The 15,525-nt window shown below is 40.5% G+C and overlaps 1 protein-coding gene and 1 long non-coding RNA gene across 4 annotated transcripts in view; one reads left to right on the top strand and one right to left on the bottom strand.

Annotated features, from left to right (window-relative positions):
• LOC111768919 (uncharacterized) overlaps positions 1-585 on the bottom strand; it is a 33,282-nt gene extending 32,697 nt beyond the window's left edge. Inside the window, exon 1 of the long non-coding RNA XR_002801603.2 lies at positions 299-585. This is a non-coding gene — a long non-coding RNA (uncharacterized lncRNA). The remainder of the gene's footprint in view (positions 1-298) is intronic.
• The window catches only part of STK39 (serine/threonine kinase 39), a 277,088-nt gene that overhangs the window by 13,437 nt on the left and 248,126 nt on the right, over positions 1-15,525 (top strand). Inside the window, exon 1 of one of the 3 annotated variants that reach the window (XM_070241166.1) lies at positions 8,067-8,197. The exons of the other annotated variants lie outside the window; for them this stretch is intronic. The gene's annotated coding sequence lies outside the window, so the exon portion shown is untranslated. Of the gene's footprint in view, positions 1-8,066; positions 8,198-15,525 lie in introns of those variants that run through there. 3 annotated transcript variants of the gene reach the window in all.

The raw sequence follows: 15,525 nt of genomic DNA, 5'->3' as shown, positions 1-15,525 counted from the left end.
TGAGCAGGAGTGGTGAGGAGAGAGTAAGAACTCGGGGGTATATCCAAGTTAAAATTTGCAGTGGTTTACAAGGGGTCAAGGCAAGTAGGGACAATGTAATGTTTCTAAGAAAGGTTCAGCGGCCCCATCTTGTGGAGGTGAGCACCTCATTTGAAGCTTCGAGGGTGCCTCTGACAGACTGAGAGGCTCAGTTCCCCGAGGGTGGATTGTGATGGCATCTGTATCAGCTATGTATAGGTGTGTAACAAACCACCCCCAAACTTAGCAGCTTAAAATAACAACCATTCTATTTGCTTACAATTCTGTGGGTTGGCCATTTGAGTTTGGCTCGGCTGGGCAGTTCTGGTCTCGCTTAGGGCCAGTCCCGTGGCCAGCTGGGCTGGGGCTACCTATTTTAAGACAGTCTCGCTCGCATGCATGCTGGTTGTTGCTGGCTGTTGGCTGGCCCTCTCTTTCCACTGATTCCTCTTTCTCAAGGAGGCTCGCCTTACTTTGTGTCTTGGCTGCAGCAGCGTTCCAACATAGCTGGCAGGGAGCTGCAAGGACTCTTGAGGCCCAGGCTTGAAGCACCACTCCACCTCCTTCAGTTGGTCAGAGCGCATCACAAAGGAGGCTCAGATTCCAGGGGAAGGGAAGTGGATTTCCTCACTTACTGGGAGGAGTGGTGTAATCCCATGGCAAGGGGATGTGTGTAGAGGGATGGGAGGAATTCTTATTGCCCTCTTTGCACACTCTCTACCACAGCAGCTTTATTTGGCTCAATGCTGATGAATACACAATGTTTTTCATTCGTTTAACTTTTGTTTTTAACTTGTGGTGGGGGAACTAATTACCCAGCTACCTTTACCCTGGTTGTTACAGTGTGGTGGATTAGAGGTTTCATAAACTAACTTGCTGTGTGACCTGTCCATCAGAGTGATTTTTGCTGGAAAAGTCACTTTAGAAATGTATAACTTGGTAAAAAATCTAAAGATGTCGATTCTAATGTGACATTTGAAGGGTGAAGGGGTGTGTGTGTGTCTTTGTGTGTGTGTATGTACATGTAATGCTGATCTTCTTTTTAGCCTTGAGGTGTTTTATTCCAGACTGACCTTCTTAAAACTCAACACCACATTAAAAATATAGATTGTTTGCATGCATATGTAATTATTTCTCCTGCCACCTACAAGTCAGTGAACTAAATCTGTCACAGCCCTAAAAATAACACGTCTATGCCTCACTCAGTTTAAGGGTAGATGGTTGCTTAGACAATTATGAACGTTTCTTTACTTTGAAGTCAGGCCAGCAGTATTTTACTGCCAGTTTTCTAGGCAGTTTTCAAAAAAGAATTGCCACCCTGTTAGGATAAAAAGATGAGAAACTTAGTAATAGTTATTGACAGAATTTGCCCATTTTATTTAGTTTATCTTATCCTAAAGGCAGAAATAATAGAAGGATGAGGAGATGTGCAAGTATACCATTTATTAATTGCAAAGTTTCTGGTAAAAGCTCTTATCATAAAATATATGCTTTTAGCTGTGGGAAGACAGCGGAATGTTATCTTTATAAATTTACAGATTTAAGTGCTAAGTGACTTGCTGTTTATTCCAAAGGGAGACAGATGTGTACATGGATTAGAATTGTGGAGTGTCCTTCCTGTGGTTGGCCCACGCCCCTTTCTCACCTAAGGATCAATGACTGAGAAGTGGATGTTACCTAGACCCCTGAGCTGTAAGAAAACTCCAAGCTTATTTATTTTAAACTTCCCAAATATTATACAAGTAATAAGAGATGGTTATTACAGAAAATTTGTATAATAGATGAGTAAAAAGGCGGAAAAATTACCAGTTACCTCATCACCAGGGCTGGATGTTGTTTGAAGTTTGGTGTAGGAGTGTAAGTTTAAGTAGGATAGGACTTTTAAAAAAGTGTAAATTGAGGGGCTGGCCCCGTGGCCGAGTGGTTAAGTTCACGCGCTCCGCTGCAGGCGGCCCAGTGTTTCGTTGGTTCAAATCCTGGGTGCGGACATGGCACTGCTCATCAGACCACGCTGAGGCAACGTCCCACATGCCACAACTAGAAGGACCCACAACGAAGAATATACAACTATGTACTGGGGGGCTTTGGGGAGAAACAGGAAAAAATAAAATCTTTAAAAAAAAAAAGTGTAAATTGATATTTTTGGAAATTGATACTTTTTAGCATTCCCTGTACTTTCACATTTAATTTGTTTAGAGCAAGAAAAATAAACCTGTCTTAGATTAATATTTGCTTGCAAAAGTGATTTTTTTTCTCGAAAATTTTGTACACACTGAGAGTCAAACATACTTTATGATTACTGGACAGAGTATAGATGTGTATTTTTCTTAGACTGAAATGTTTTTGGAATCACAGAATACATTTACAATCTAAACATACATCTGTCTTACAATTTAATATTTCTTAGAAATATCTGTTATACTTTGCCTTTTGTCCTCTGGGTGCTTATTCTGATATTTGGTACTTTCCTGATTTTACGGAAAGTTCTCGGGTAGAGGGAAGTTAGGAGTAACTTTCTCATTGTGGGTGCATTTGAAGACAGTAATGACTTTTAGATTTCACATTGACTTTGCATATCAAACCTGGCAGTGTGAGAATTTTCTAGATTGGATAAATATATGATATCTTTTTGTAGAACTAGCTATTGATTTCATGGGCATGTGGGAGAAAGGAATCTTTAGGAATTTAATTTGATCATCTGAGTGTTGAATGTTTTGGTCTTTTACAATTCAGGGATTTCATAGCATTTTGATCAAAAGGATGAAATAGCTGTTGGCATGACTAATCTTTATTTTATTTAAAACAGTTTTTAAATTACAAAGATATAATAAACACTTTGTATCAAGTAGATGAAAATAATCACCATCAGTTTTCATTCAGAGAACCCTCTCTGGTCTGTTTGGTTTGTATCCTTCCAGACATTTTTCTGAGTGTACGTATACACATAGGTTTTTCCAAAATGTAATTATTATACATGTAATGTGGTAACTATGCATATTATTCTACAACTTATGAATTTTATTTCTGTAAAGTAATATATATTACATGTATATTTTACTTCTGTGTATTTTCTGTATATATTTGTAGTAAAATATACACATTACAGATATTCACAGCTATCATGGTAGGTCATTCCTCATAGATACACCCCATTTACAAATATGCCAGTTTATTTCTATTCCAAGTCCATTTCTAGTCTGTGGATGTACTTTATTCACCCAGTCATTTATTGATTAACTTATTGGTTGTCTCCAGGTTTCTGTATTTCTGTGAGATGGATATCCAGAAGTGGAAGTGCAAGAAGAATTGGTATTGCATTTTTACTTTTGATAGATACTGTGAAAATTTCCTCCGATTGTTATGTTAATTAATTGCCCTCTTAGTTGCTCCCATTTCTGGCCTTAAAGGTAGAAGGGAGTTAAACTGAGAAGACATCTTGCCTCATCCCCTACTTGACCCAGACCTAAAATATCTAAGACCAGGAGGAGAAAATGGTGGAGGGGGGTGGTGGTGTTGGATTGGAAAAGAGAAAAACTATCATCTGAGTTTAGGAAATGCAAGTTGCATCATTTTATTGACTAAAAAAATGAAATGTCATAAAGTTTATTACTATGAATAAATTTATGGAAAGAAGTCTGGATTACAGGAGATAACATAATTGATTAATATACCCATTTGGTTACAAGGACCAGACACTCACCAAAATTACCCCCAAGTAATAGGACGTTCTTTATAGAGATAGATACAGGAATAGGGAGATAGGAATCTCATCCATAATCCCGGGTTTTGCGGCAGCCCAGGAAAAATGGAGCATCTAGGTCTTCAGGAATTGCAGTCAAATGTGTTCTCATGAACCCTGGTAGTGGACAAGACCTCAGCAGCAAGAACTTTTGCATCCTTACTTCTGGATCCTGTAACCTTGGTATTCTTAGCCAACCAGTGTGCACCAGTTTTTGTTCCCATCTACCTGCTCATCTCTTCTCTAGCCTGTAGTTTCTGCTGAGTCAGAATTTTGGCTCATTCATAGCCCTTACGGCCATTCCAACTTTTCTCTTCCTCTTTTCTCTTTTGGCCATAGCTGTGGCTGCTAATTGCTGGAGTCTCTCCTTATTTCCCAATTTTAATCCCGAAGATTGGGAGTCCAGTTTTTACCAGAGACTCTGCATAGGACACCTGCCCGCCTATAACTGCTGTGCTAAGCTTAGGTGCCCTCATTGGATCAGGGCATAACCGCGGAAGCCCTGCCTGGGAAGGGAACTGGGGTGTGGCAGGCACCACAAGTTACTGTTTATGTAACGTTACTCTTAGGTAAGTAACCTGTCCAAAATGTAGTCCTGATTAATGTACTATTTTTGTTAAAAAATGTTTACTTATGATGTACTTAAAAAGCAGTTTATTCTTTTAAGTCAGTAATTACTTCCCTGGGAAGCAGCCTCCCTTTTTCCATATGGAGTGTGAATTGGGAAAACGTGCGCCCTGTCTCACTTGTCAGTTGTCTTCAATTCTGAAATAGCAATGCCTGGATCATGAGATACAGTCTTGCCTTTTCTGCTGGACTTGAAAGTGCTATGAAATAGTTCATCCTGTTTATAGAAGCTACAGTGAAGTTCTGAAAAATATACCTGGAACCTAGTATTGTTAGAACAGTTCATTTTCCTATGTGAATAGTTTTACCTCAGCTCTGTCTTCTCTGTGTATATTGGGAAGAGTATCTGGTACTCCCTAGTTTTATGATGTGTTTGGCATTCAGTGTTTCAGAGACAGAAAGTTGTTAATATTTCTCTGGAAAATTTCTCTAAGCTGCTTTGTTTTCTTCCTGAGGGTCATAATCAAGTACAAAAAAAGGAACCCCCCCCCCCCCTTTTTTTGTCGTATTCTCCCTCCTCAACCTCAGTCTGCTTCTCTTTCATAGTAATGGCTAGCGGGATGAACGTTTCAGTGACTCTTGAATTCCTGAGTCCTTGACTTTGATGCCTCTGTGTCTCAGCATCTCAAAGGGCAATTTCCCTGTTAACTTTTTAAAACGAGAACTGTGCTCATCAAATGCTGTCTTAGTTTGGTTTCAGATCACTTGAAATGTAATCTGATGTGAAAGGCAGCGTTTAAGCTCCTCTTTACCACAAGGTTTTGATTATCATTTTGTAGGAATTTTTCTTGGGTAAAAAGAAAGATGAACAACATATTTGCCTTTAGAAAGGACAGCCAAATGGTCTTATTTCATTTTGGGAAGTTCCTTCTGGTGGTCTTGAATTCTGTGTTTTAATCTGCTTAACAATGCCTTTTAGCATATTAGCAAAATTAAAAATTATTTTATTAAAGTCTGGGCAATGCTCTTTATTACTTAGGAGAAAAATCTTAAATACTTTTTGGTAAGGGCATGCGTAAATTAAAGCTTTCATTTTGACAGCCTAGTCTTAGCTGATAGGCATGTTAATCTCTGATTGCTTTGGTGGGAAGCTGAAAATCACCTAGTGCCTGGTTTAGACTGCATTTATAATGTACTTTTTGTTTTGGTTTTCATTTCATGAAATAATAAAGTGAATTTTCCTATGTGTTGTTTTATTATAGATTTGACTGTTTATCTGGTTACCAGATTTAAATAAAAAGTTTAACCATTTTCCCTTTTTGCCATATGTCCCTTTGTTTATCATTTTTTTTTTTTATGCTGGGGGTGTGTGTGTGTGCGCGTAGTGGCCCTTTCATCAGTTACTTTGTAGCATGACAGTGCTCTGGGAAAGTGAATTATTTCGTTTTTTCAGAATTTCCCATCCTTTTCTATTTTGGTTCAATTTTCATTACACTTTTCTTTCTCCTTTTGGAAGTGCCAAAGTATGTGTAAATACGATTACATATAGAATAAATGACTGTATAATTTTTTTTTCTTTTTCTTTCTTTCTTTCTTTGGTGAGGAAGATTGGCCCTGAGCTAACATCTGTTGTGAATCTTCCTCTTTTTGCTTGAAGATGATTGTCCCTGAGCTAACATCTGTGTCAGTCTTCCTCTACTTTGTATATGGGACGCTGCCACGGCATGGCTTGATAAGCATTGTGTAGATCCGCACCGGGGATCTGAACCTGCAAACCCTGGGCTGCCAAAGCAGAGTGCATGAACTTAACCACTATGCCTCTGGGCCGGCTCCCATTTTTTTCTTTATGTGTATAGAGGTGAAAGATCTATGTGTGTAAAATTATGTATGACAAAGAAAAATTATGGGTAATAAAAGTTATTTGACTCTTGGGGGAGAATTTTATTGTATCTCTTGAGAGATAGTAATCTTTGAAGAAATGATAAGAATTAAATTTCTGAGAGGTTTTCTTTTTCTCTGTACGGTGCATACTTGAGGACTCATCAATACCATTCAAACCCACAGGATGGCTGTGACACAAATTTATGTATGCTGTATGCCCAGGACTGGACCAAGTATTTTACATACTCTGTGTCTCATCCTTAACTCATTCCTACCACGATTGGGATGATTATCCCACTTTTACAAATGAGGAAGCAGAGACCTGAGCTATCACATAATCTTTTGAAAGTCACACAGCTGGATCTGAGCCCAGTGACATCTGGTTGCAAAGCCCCTGCCCTTTCCAGGATTCCCTTTGTCTCCTCTGCTTTTGCCTCCTCATCTGCCTTTAGGATTCTCAAGCTATCAGGACAAGGAGTTAATTTCTAGAAGAAAGGTCCCTATTTTTAAAGCAGCATCATCATCTGGTGGTTAGAGCTGAAACTTGCACATCAGGCCCACCTGGGCTTGGATCCATTGGCATCATTTACTAGCTTTGTGACTGTGAGCCAGGTCCTTGGCCTCATTGTACTCCATGGTGTTTCATCATCAAAATTAGGAGCATCATTTCAGTCTTGCAGGATAATATAATGCATCATAAATAATGATGATGATGATGATTATAATAATAGCAGTTAGCAATGAGGAGCTTGTGTGTGTCGACCCCAGGGCTGAAAGCTTTTCATAGTTAGTTCTTTCAGTCCTCATAACAGCCCAGTGAGCCAGGTTCAGTTATCCTTGTTTTACATAGAACGCCCTCAGTATGTGAAGGCTGTTTTTATTTTTATATTTTCCACACCAGTGTACCCTCCCATTGGTGTGGATAATTGAGTAGTCATTGTCATTCAATAAACTTCACTGAACACCTGCTATATGGTATCTGGTCATTCAGATAAAGTTTCTCCTTCCAAGCCTTTTATTTTAATAACTTTTTATAGTATTTTAACCGGTTTCTTTTGTGCTGTTAAAAAGGATTAATTTTATGAGAACTCAAGCACTTAAACATTTCACAAACAGGAAAATCATGGACAGAAGTGCCGACATTCCAAACCGATTTTTGTGTGTCCTCAAAATAAACTATGCTACTACATTGGTAGAAAGGGCTCTGGAGATAATAGGAGAGGATGAGGAATCTTTTAAACGTGACTTCTACTATCCATCCTCTCATCCTTTCTTCTGTGTCATACAAAGTACCTAAAAATTCAGTCAATCACTAAGTTGCCTTAAGCAGCAATCCCCATGGCCTGTCATCTACCTAAATCAAAGATGGGGACATTGGGAGATTTAACAAAGTTATTAACATTAATGCTGAAGTGTTGACAACTGTAAACAACACAGAATTCTGGCAGTGGACTCCAATATATTTTATTATAGAAGAGAGAGGAAATCATAGGGCATTGCTCACGGACTTCCAAACATTGAAACCAGACTAAAAAATTCAGCTGAAACAGTAGCTTAGTAAACATTTAAAAGGAAAAAAACCAAAGCCATGCGAACACATCACTCTCTGAACGCTCCTGTGGTATCCTGGACTCTTCTGGCAGGTAGTACAAGGCCTTGTGTTGGTTAAGAATGTTCTTCCTCGTTGGAGGAAGTAAAACCACGCTTCTCAGAACACGAAAACGAGTGGGGAGAGTCGTGAGTCTGCAATTGTGAGCTGACTCAGGTCAGAATTTATACCTCGCTGGTTCTACTTGATTAGAGTGTGCGTTGACTATCCTCCAGCTATTTATTTGGTGTTTGCTGAGCTCCACTGTGTGCCAGGCACTGCTATGTCTTGGTGATATAAGGGGAGGCTCCCTTTGGGGTCTGACCTTGAGGAACTTACAAAGTCTACAGGAGAAAGGCCACAGGGAGGCGATTACACCTCAGGGAAGAAATTCTCTAGTGGAGGTACGTTACTAAAATTTAGAGCTAATGGCCCCATCTCCAACATCCTTCTGTCTTGCATCAGCAGTATGTCATAGAGTTGTTGTCAGAATCATAAAGGAAGGGATTTCAATCCAATTTGTGAAATTCCCACCACCCACTGTGTTGTAAAGTTTGTTCCAACGCAGAGTTGTAGCAAGAGATAGAAAGGACTAATGTTTTGATCCAACTTGGTAATTCTTGTCATAAAAAGAATTCCTCAAGTTTAGTCGTGTTTATACAAACATGGGTTAAATGCTAACATTAGTTGAATATATATGTAAGTATGTGTATATGTATATATGTCTGGCTTTTTGATGTGCGTGTATTAACATCATGCTTTTATCTTGTATGTAAACTGTGGGCTCTGAGACAATCAGCATTTAAACTTTCAACAAAGGAAGAGAAATAATGAAAAGGAACAATGGTTTTTTGTTTTCCCAGGAACTAAATTTACCATTGTTCTGAGAACTCAACAAATGACCACAGGATGTGAATTTAGTCAAATTGTGCCTTTGAACAAAGGTATCATGGTTGTAGTGGAGTTTTTTACTTCCCATCATCCTGTTCACATGCCTCTGTGTGCTGAAATCTGCAGGAATTCACTATGAGCTAACCACGTTAACAAGTAGTAATTTCAATACAAAAGAAATGGTCTTGGGCAGCAAAAGAAACTATTATTTCTGACTCTGTCTTCTAGATCAGCATTTGAAGTCAAGGATTTTTACGTTTTACTGGAAAAATATTTTTCTATGTAAGGTGGCCCACTTTAAAATAGAACCCCTTCAGTGTAGCCTAGATTTAGTTGGAAGTGCTGTTTGATTGACAGTAAGGCAGGGTGTATAATCTTAATCTTCTAGATTGTGCACATGTACAATTATGTTATCTTTGACAATTTAAATAAACAGTTTTTTTTTTTTCATCCAGAAGAAACTAAAGCATTAGTGGAGAACTGTTTAGAACCAGAACTTTCCCAAAAATATTGGCTTTCATTTTATGGACTACTTTTCTTGATCCAGTTGAAATGTCTTGCCTTTCATTTTGACATCCCTTTGGACATTGCCTGTACACATCATCTCTCTGAGAGAAAAGCTCTGTATCCATGTTGTTCGTCATCTGTTGTGGTTATCAGTGTTATATTAGTAGCTACTCTGCCAAGTACTTCACATGCACATCTCATTTAATACTCATATCAAGCCGATGAGGAAACCAGAGCCCGAAGATTAAAAAAATTGGCCAGGGTCAGATTTAGTTTCTCTCTCTTCAGAGTCCTTACTCTTAACTGTCAGTGCGGTGTGGCTTAGAGAGTGGTTTTCTCTCTGTCCCAGGAGAACTCTCACCAGGTAAACCCACAGCAAATTCACTGCATCACCATCAAAATGCTTTGTTTGGCATTTATTGCTGTTGCTAATTGAGCTGTTTAGTTTCATTACTTTTTCTCACATTGTGATTTGTTAACAAAGAGCAACATTGATTGTCATTATTCAGGTGCACAAGGAAATGACTGTCCATCTCTTCATCTGTTTTCTGCGTGAATGCTCCATAGCGTGCCATTATGTTTTGAGGTGCATTCCACAGTAAGATAAGCAAAGAATGCTTACATGATCAAGTTTAAAGCAATCTTGTGAATCAGAATTAGAATGTATATATATATATATATATATAAAACTAGATGAAAGCAAGAAAAACAGGTTAAAGAAACTTGACTTGTCCTGCATCCTAACATCAAGCGAGGGCCTGGATGGTATATGTAAAGTTGTGAACACAGTCTCATCTTTTAAAGGTTGATTCCAAGAAATGGTTTCTTTTGTTCCTAAGCCTAGATCCTTAGACAACATGGAGATTGCTGGGAAAGCAGTGGAGAGACCCGAGGTTTTATTGCCTCGAGAGAGGAGTGCTAGCTTGCTACAGACCACTTGGAGGGAAGATTAGGGATGGGTTAGAAGTTTTCTTCTTTGGCATAGGGCGTCCGTCTGACTGGCATTGGGTTTGGACGGTGGAAGGACAGAGGAGACCTACAAACGACCCTCTGTGGTCTAGTAGGAGGGAAGTAAACGAAGCCGAAGGAAAAGCCTTCTTCTCCCTGAGGAAGGGGACAGGAGGGAACTGGGCTACAAGACCTCCCCAGCATGGGGTGGGAGGAAGTCCTTCTAGTCATGACTTACTTGTACTCTGCAAACAGCTGACCAACAAATTGAGAGTTAAATGTATATGGAAGGTGTCTGAACACACCCCAAATATCTGAAATTTTTCCTTTTCTTTTTCATTTGACATAAAGAGACATGTTTGGGCAACCAACGTCCTTTCGGTACCACATAGGACGGGTAAGAGAATTGAGATTTTGCCTGGCTGAGATAACAATGCCCCGCAAGGACTGGTGTGGCCTCCCTGGGTAACCAGGATCCTTGCTTATCTGTGAGACTGATTGGATATCTCTTCTCTCCTAAGCAGGTAGTACTCGATGGAAGAGAAACAGAAAAGCACCAGTCACCCTACCTTTCACACTGGTCTATTGGATTTCATTGTGAGGACAGGGCAGTTGGGATCATGGCAGGCGATGCTGGCTGGCCTGAGGTGTCCCTGTTCCTCCTGCTCCCGGCCCTGCTAGTCTGCTGTTTGAGGATCTCATCTTTTTTTCTTGCATGTTATTTAACCCCTCCTTGATCTGGTCCCAGTCTGCTTTTTCTAGTAATCTTTCATTACTCCTCATCAGTACTATTTGCTGCTTCCTGAAAATAGATGGATAGACCCTCCTTTTTGCTTTTGTTGCTCTTTGGCAACTTTCTAAAGTGCTAGCATCTCTTGTTTTTGGTTTTTTCCCCTAGTATACAAGTTATGTAAATCTTTCAAGATTCAAGTCAAAGGCCCATCCCAAATTCCTGATTCAGGCAGTTCTTAGGGAAAATCACCCATAGCTGGATAATGCAGCTGTTTGCGCATAAAGCTCATTTGTTCTGGTAGCTTTTAAGTTCCTTGAGAATAGGAGACATGTCGGCCCCGGGGGTTATATCTTGAGTAACATTTAACATGGTTCTTGCCACTTGCTGAGAGCTGTTCGTTATTTGTTGAGTGGCTGCATGAACATCAATTTTTTGACTGTCCTGCTAGTTTCCCTGGGTTCAGTTCAGGCTTTCCCAACTCCCTTTTAGACCTTTTGGAATCTGCTTTTATTTATTTTATTTTATTTCTTGAGAAGTCTTTTCTGTGCTCTTGCCTTTGCCCTTTGTGCCTGGAATTACCTTTGGAGAAACATGACACCTTTTTGATTTTGTCTCTCAGCGTTTCCAGCCTAACGCTCAAGAGTTTCCCTCAGGATGGTCATGTTCTTTAGGAGACTCAGCCCATGCTCTTGCGAACCCCACCTTGGCTGAGCATTTGCCTTGGAGAACTGGGAGAGTCAGAGGATGCGGGCACCTCTGCCCTTAGCTTGGGAGGTGTGGTGCTTCTGTACCCCGTGGACACTGCTTTTGATGATAGGACTTTGTCTCGTCAGCTTCCTTGAAAAGATGATACATGTAGATATGTCACAGTGAACTTTCCCAAGACATTCTTCTGGGAATTCTCTCAGCTTTTGTGGTTCTGTATAAGTTACCAGCCTCCTTTGGACATCCAGGGCAGGCTGCTGAACCCCCTATAAAAATGAAACAGAAACCTTTGCTGTCCTGTGGGCCTTTAAGGGGTGACAGCAGCAGTGCTGATGACTCAGAAGGGAAAGGCTTTGCTGGGTAGCCCACAGGCCTAGTCAGTGGTCCCCTCTTCCAGTTGATGTCGTCTGGTGGTGTTTAAATCCTCTCTCCGTGAGGATTCCCGTCAGCAAGAGTCATACCAGTAACTTCCATTTATTGCCCCCTCAGTGATGACACGGTGTTAGAAGATGTTCGTGTGATCCCTGTATAGCCTAGTATTTTCAAAGTAGAGGGAATTTAAGTCATTTGCTGCTAGTAAGCTATTTCAGTTTAAATCATGATGCTAACATGAACATGACCTTGAAATCAGTATTTAGTCTTTTTTTTGTAGAATACATTAGTTTCCAGGGCTGGAATATATAAATATTATATATGTACATATTATATATATATAAAATTTCTTTTGTGGGAAGGAGAACAAGAGATAGGATAATCTATGCTTCTCACATAGTAAACAATTCTGAAATGTGAGGTTATGTGATTCTTTGATTTTTCCAGATCTATATATCTGCTGTATTGGAAGGTCTAGAGGTTACTATAAATAAAACATTGGAACAATGAATTTGTCCCCTTCCTGCATCCTGAGACTGGCCTTTCTCTGACTGTGGGGGTTTCTAACTCGTGCTGAATCTTCTCTGATAATGAGGATTGAAAGGAAGTTGAAGGTAGATTTGTAATGGAATGCCTCCCCTGTGTGCATTGCTTTCCAGGTACTCTTTGTGGAATGTTCTTCATAGATGACTTGAGAGAGCGGGACGCTTTTGAAGATACCAGTAGAGCTGTGGTGAAACACATAATCACCTATTTGGGTTTTGGGGAGTTTGTTTGGTGTTCAGATTCGTAAGGTGGGATAGAGCCCTAGCAGGCCTAAGAGAAGACTCCTTTACCTGACACAGCACGTCTGCCAGGGCTGGAGCTGACTTTACGCCAGCCAGCTCCTGGGGCACCTGGGCTGACTTTTTTTTTTTTTTTTTTGAGGAATATTAGCCCTGAGCTAACATCTTCTGCCAGTCCTCCTCTTTTTGCTGAGGAAGACTGGCCATGAGCTAACATCTGTGCTCATCTTCCTCTGCTTTATATGTAGGACGCCTGCCACAGCGTGGCTTGACAAACGGTGCCATGTCTGCCCCCGGGATCCAAACCAGCGAACCCTGGCTGCAGATGCAGAATGTGCAGACTTAACCGCTGTGCCACCAGGCCAGTCCCCTGGGCTGACTTTTTAAAGAGCTTCGTCTGAGATGGTATTGGGCAGGCTCTGCAGGTAGTCACCAAGCTGGGGGGCGCCTGATGCAGGCATGACCAAGACCTCCTTGGGAGATCAAAATCCTCCCCTTCATGAGATCACCCATAGATAAGAGGTGCCAGTGGCGGAATGAGCTTTGCCTTTAGAAGCTTGAAAGCACACGGATAATGCTTCTTTTGAAGGCAGCTTACAACTTTTCTCTGCCTAGAGACTCATATTTCTGTAAGGTCTGCTCAAGCTAAGAATGATGATACACCACTTCATCAGATGACTCACCTCGCTGAAAAAAAAACTTTAGCCCCTTCTCCTGGACTGCCCCTACCCAGGAATTTCTTGCAGGAATTCCAAGATCTTTAAACAGCCAGGCACACCTCTGTTTCTGTCAGAATAAATTAGGCTGGAAAGTCATAAATTAGGAAAATATTTTGTGATTTGTGTTTATTATTTAACAAGTAGAATAAATAGCCGGCTTCAAAAAACCAAGCAAAAACAAAAATCCAAACCAATGCCAGGTCAGTTGACAGAAAGTCATTTTATTGTTTGCCAACAGTGAGGATGTACCTTTTCTGGGAGACCGGAAGCCTTTCCTCTGTCACCCTCTGATTTTGTTCACTCTTCCCCTTGCGTCTTTCTTCGGTCACCTTGTCCTTTTCTGCCTCTGCCCTGTGTATTAATAGTGTAGGGAGATGAAAGCCTAGGCGGGAAGTGCAGGGAACCCTCTCCATAGCTCAGCTGTTTATTTCATCTTTCCTCTCTGTTACAAAGTTTCTCCTTACTCTGCTTATCAAGTCTATGAATGACTCCCTTTGTCAAGCTTATTGGAATGCCCTGTGGGAGGGGTGCTATGCAAAAAAAATAATTGTATTGCATAACTGCCTAGTCCTTAGAGATGTCAGATCGCCTTTGGCACCAGAACAGACCCACCTTTCTGGCAGGTCTTCTGAGAGCAAGGCACAGGGCATTGGAGCGGTGGCCCTGTCCTCCACCCTAGCACCACGGGGGTGACCTTTACCCCGGCTCTGATAAAAGGCTTATTTTAGATTTCTAAAATGCTTGTCTTTCCTTAGCCCTGAAGGAAATGTTTCCCTATGTGTCTGTTTTCTCCGTGTGATTCTTTCCAGCTGCTGTTTCTTCACAAATGTCAAGTTTGTCTCTCCCGTGTCACCTCGAGGCAACTGAACATTCGTGACTAATTATTGAAAAGGGCAGCCTTTTAGTTTATTTTGATGAAAACAAAATCCCAGAGAACTCTGTTAGATACACTATAATTGAGCAGGTGACATGTTGTTGTTTGGGGCTTGGAAAATAGATCCAGAAAAAGTAGAGTTTTTGGCACGGTAGTTGGAAGAACCAGAAGCTCCAAGGCGAATTTCATGGACTTATTACTGACACTGTGTGTATCCTCTGAACTAAATCCAGCCCTTTAAACTTAATACCAAACAGCCGGGCCAGGTGGTCACTGAGCTTAGAGAATGGCCATCTTGGAGCAAAGAATCATACAATGAACTCTTATCCAGCTAACATATTTTTTTTTCTTTCCTGTAAAATCAAATTAAATCAACCTCAGTTTAGAAGGTGTTGAAATGGAAGGGGTGTCTTTGCCCTCTGTTGGCTGTTTGGTGGTGGCCGTGGTGGTTTGTGGGAGGGGTTAGGCTATGAAGGATGCATATAAAATAGCTCTAAAAATTAAACTTATTTTAGCATAGGCTTTTAATTTGGTATGGGTGGTTGCATCCCAGGTTTGATCCTCCATTATGAAACTTTCATTAATTGGCATATTATGGACGATCAAGTGCAAAATATTATGTATGACAATTAAAGCAAGTTGAAAGTGTGTAGATCATGGTACATCCCTAGGACTTAAAAACAATGATAAAGGGTAGTATGTGCTGATGTGAGGAGAGCTCCAACATATGTACCAGTGGGTAGAAACAGTAAATGGCAAAGTGGACAATAAAGGTGAATACCCTTTCTTTAAAAACAAGCAAACAAACAAAAGGCAGGAAGCCGAGACAGTGTTTGGCTCTCAGGTGCAGGGGGCTTTAGCAGTCCTGCCTCACTTCCTGGCACACTGTCATCACTGGGCCCCGCAGGGCTCCTCTTAGAATTATGTGGGGTCACATTATTTTTTTGGCTTTCCTTATTGCCTATTCCTTTATTCATTCCTTTTCCCCTTTCGACCTTTTTGAATGTTTATGTTTATTCTTTACTTTGTGTATGTTCTTGTAAAACATGTTTTGCATGCATGGTTTTTTTTTTCCAGAGGTGGAATTCACATAATATAAAATTAACCCTTTTAAAGCGAATGATTCAGTTTCCTTCAGTACACTACAGTATTATGTAACCACCACCTCTGTCTAGTTCCAGAACTTCCTCACTCCAAA

This window comes from Equus caballus, chromosome 18 (genome assembly GCF_041296265.1).
Source record: "Equus caballus isolate H_3958 breed thoroughbred chromosome 18, TB-T2T, whole genome shotgun sequence".
NCBI lineage: Eukaryota > Metazoa > Chordata > Mammalia > Perissodactyla > Equidae > Equus > Equus caballus.
Note: the sequence above shows the minus strand (reverse complement) of the source record. Positions and strands in the feature narration are given on the sequence as shown.